The sequence below is a fragment of the Sciurus vulgaris genome, assembly GCF_902686455.1.
Source record: "Sciurus vulgaris genome assembly, chromosome: X".
Classification (NCBI taxonomy): domain Eukaryota; kingdom Metazoa; phylum Chordata; class Mammalia; order Rodentia; family Sciuridae; genus Sciurus; species Sciurus vulgaris.
In genome coordinates, this window is record NC_136471.1 from 48370393 (window position 1) to 48374786 (window position 4394).

Below are 4394 nucleotides of genomic sequence, written 5' to 3' on the forward strand. Positions count from 1 at the left end.
ACTAGAGGCCATCTGCAAGCAAATGAAAGACCTAGAGTTAAACAAAGAGGAAGTTTCACCTCCTCCGTATAACCCTTCCGCGCCCAGTGCAGGAGAAGGTGCCTCCTTTAGTTGTCAAATGTGGAGGGAAGCGGGGACTTTCTTAGCAAGTCAGGCTTTTCCAGTTTTCCAACCGCAAGGAGGGGGGAATCGATACCATGAACCTTTGGATTTTAAAACGGTTAAACATCTTGCGGAATCAGTCCGCACATATGGGTCATCAGCTGCTTTCACTGTAGCGATAATAGAAAGTTTACATCGTTTTGCCATGACCCCAGGAGATTGGCAAAATTTAGTTAGGGCCACTTTAAATCCTGGTCAATACTTGGATTGGAAAGCTTACTATATAGAATATGCCACTGAACAAGCTGCACGTAATCGAGCAGCAGGGAATCCAGCCTGGGATATTGACATGTTAATGGGCCAGGGAAGATTTGCCAATCAACAGCTTGGATATCCGCAACAGGTGTATGAACAAATTAACAGACTCGCTACCCAGGCCTGGAAGGCCCTCCCTAACAAAGGAGAGATACCTGGTAATCTTACTAAAATTACTCAGGGATTGACTGAACCCTTTTCAGACTTCGTGGCCCGTCTAGTGGAGGCTGCGGGTAGAATTTTTGGGGATCCTGACGCGGCCATGCCACTTATTAAGCAACTGGTCTATGAACAATGCACTAAAGAATGCAGACAGGCCATTACCCCTTACAAGCACGCCCTGGGCCATACTAGTATAGTGTGGAATATTTCTGAAGTGTTTGAAAGTCATGCTTTTTTCAATCGCTCAGGACAAAATGTTACATTTGGTCCCACTCCAGTGTGTCTTGTTTCACCTTTTTTGTTTCTTGTGTCTAATAGTACGTTACAAAATGATACCCTGTCTTGTTCCAGTACTACTTGTTTCTATTCTCTGTGCTGGAATGCTACCAGTTTCCATATTGCTGTTGTACTTAGAATTCCTGAACATCTTCCTCTCCCTGTGGATGGACCGACTCCCCTGACTCTTTTCCGCCCTAAATGAGATTTTGGGATTACAGCAGCCATTGTCGCCGCGATTGCTGCTGCTGCCACTGCCGCGGCGACTGCCGCAGTTGCCTTGGCCACCTCTATCAGTACTGCTGAGACATTAAATCCATTGTCTACTAAGACAGCTGAAGCATTGACTACACAGAGTAGTATCAATGCACACCTGCATGGCGGTATCATGATATTAAACCAAAGAGTTGATTTGTTACAAGATCAAATTGATGTGCTGTGGCGGCTGGCACAGCTTGGCTGTGAGTGGCATTCCACAGCTCTGTGTTTGACTGGAATCCCTTATAACAATATGTCTACTGCTGCTAATCTTTCCCGTGAGCTTTCTCTATGTCTTATAGGAAACTGGTCATCAAAATTTGACGATTTGACAGAAAAGTTGCGGTTGGAGATCATCAAAATCAATACTACCCGAGTTGACCTGGTGGTAGCCCGCACCTTGATGTCCTGGATCCAACAAGCAGCTCGTCATCTGAAAGAGTGGGCTGGACTGGGAGCCCTTGGTCTTTGTCTGGTCTTGCTGTGTATCTTGTGTCTCTGCTGTCTTAGAAAAATATTCCGTCAGCGAGCTACAGATCAAGTGCTCATAGCTCAGGCATTTGCAGCCATAGAGTTGGGACAATCCCCTCAAATATGGCTTGTGGCGATGGGAAAATCCTAATGACAGGATGCCAGCTAGGACTGCACTCAGGACTCCGGGAGGGTGCATCCCGAGGAGGGCATGCTCAACTGCATACGGGTTGCCACTGGCTCTTGTCCCGTCCCTGGCAAAAGGTGGTGGGCAATGAAGGCCCTTTTCAAGCTTACGGGGGTTGAGTCCTCTGTCCTCTCCTGTCTGAATAAAACAAAAAGGGGGAACTGTGACGGGCCCCGCCCATCGGCCATTAAGTCTGAGAGCTAAGATGGCGCTGAGCGGAAGTTCCTCGGAGCACTTAGGTGGTAAACAACTTTCAGGAGGCCTGACAGCGGGAGCATGAGATGCACGGGAACACCGCATGCCACGGGGCAACTGCCAATGGACTGGCTGAGTCCATGTGATGTGCACGTGGACAGGCTGCTGATTGGCTGATGGGCTCTATAAGGGAATGGTTTCTGGGGTAGGGGGAGAAGAAGATCTACGGGAACTCTGTAAGAACCTGGGGTAATAAAACTGCTTGAGGAAGATCGTGTAAGAGTCGTCATTGTGAGCGACAGAGAATATCATTCTAAATGAAATAAGACAAACTCAGAAACTCAAAGGTCAAACGTTTTCTCTCGTGTGTGGAAGTTAGAATAAAATAAAGGAAGGGGGAAGAGGAAGCTAGGATATCATAAAGATATAGGGAAATCAGTAGTGTAGAGGAAGGAGATTGAGAGGCAGAGTGTATGTCAAAATATACCCTACCGTCATGTGTATCTATAAACAACAAACAATAAAATAAAATAAAGCATGTTATGTGCATATATAAATATACCACAGGGAATTTCATCTTTATAAGTAAAAAAGAGCCAATTAAATATAAATAAATAGATGAGTGAAAGGAAGTCTAGCAGACTAGAGGAAGGAGAAAGGGGGAGAAGAGAGAGTATGGGAGAAATAGGGTGGGAAAAGGGAGAATTGTGAACTGAAATTCAATTCCATGTATGTATAAGTTTGTGAGGATGAACCCAACCACTATGTATAACGATAATGAACTAATAAAAAAATAAAATAAAAATGAGAAAATGCAGCAAAATATTTAAAATGAAAAGCAACAACCTTTGGCCTGGGATTGTAGCTCAATGGTAGAGCATTTTCCTAGCACAGGTGAGGCACTGAGTTCAATCCTCAGCAACACATAAAAATAAATAAATAAAATAAAGGTATTGTGTCCATCTACAACCAAAAAAAATTTTTTAAACCCTACATTTCTTTTTTTTTTAATTTAAACATATGGGATACATGTTGTTTCTCTATTTGTACATGGAGTCAAGGCATACCATTTGTGTAATCATAAATTTACATAGGGTAATGTTGTTTGATTCATTCTGTTATTTTTTTCCCTTCCCCCCCAACCACTCCCACCCCTCTTTTCCCTCTATACAGTCCTTCCTTCCTCCATTCTTACCACCCTCCTTATCCCTAACCCTAAACCTAACCCTAACCCTAACTCTGACCCCTCCTACCCCCCATTATATGTCCTCATCCACTTATCAGCGAGAACATTCATTCTTTAGTTTTTTGAGATTGGCTTATCTCACTTAGCATGATATTCTCCAATTTCATCCATTTGCCTGCAAATGCCATAATTTTATCATTCTTCATGGCTGAGTAATATTCCATTGTATATATATGCCACAGTTTCTTTATCCATTGATCAACTGAAGGGCATCTAGGTTGGTTCCACAATCTGGTTATTGTGAATTGAGCAGCTATGAACATTGATGTGGCTGTAACTCTGTAGTATGCTGATTTTAAGTCCTTTGGGTATAGGCCAATGAGTGGGATAACTGGGTCAAATGGTGGTTCCATTCCAAGCTTTCTGAGGAATCTCCATACTGCTTTCCAGAGTGGCTGCACTAATTTGCAACCCCACCAGCAATGTATGAGTGTACGTTTTTCCCCACATCCTCGCCAACACCTATTGTAGCTTGTGTTCTTGATAATCACCATTCTAATTGGGGTGAGATGAAATCTTAGGGTAGTTTTGATTTGCATTTCTCTTATTACTAGAGATGTTGAACATTTTTTCATATATCTGTTGATTGCTTGTACATCTTCTGTGAAGTGTCTGTTCATTTCCTTAGCCCATTTGTTGATTGGATTATTTGTATTCTTGGTGTAGAGCTTTTTGAGTTCTTTATAGATTCTGGAAATTAGCGCTCTATCTGAAGTATGAGTGGCAAAGATATTCTCCCACTCTGTAGGCTCTCTTTTCACATTACTGATAGTTTCCTTTGCTGAGAGAAAGCTTTTTAGTTTGAATCTATCCCAGTTGTTGATTCTTGCTTTTATTTCTTGTGCCATGGGAGTCCTGTTAAGGAAGTCTGATCCTAAGCCAACAAGTTGAAGGTTTGGACCTACTTTTTCTTCTATAAGACGCAGGGTCTCTGGTCTGATTCCGAAGTCCTTGATCCATTTTGAGTTGAGTTTTGTGCAGGGTGAGAGATAGGGGTTTAATTTCATTCTGTTGCATATTAAACCCTATATTTCTATGACCACTGGAATTGTCCTTCAAACAAACACAAAGAAGAAATAATTTCTCAAATAGGAACAGAGGATATATTCATTGCCAGCAGATCTACCCTACAAATAAGGTTAGTAAGTTTATCAGGCAGCAGCTTGGGAGGCTGAGGCAGGA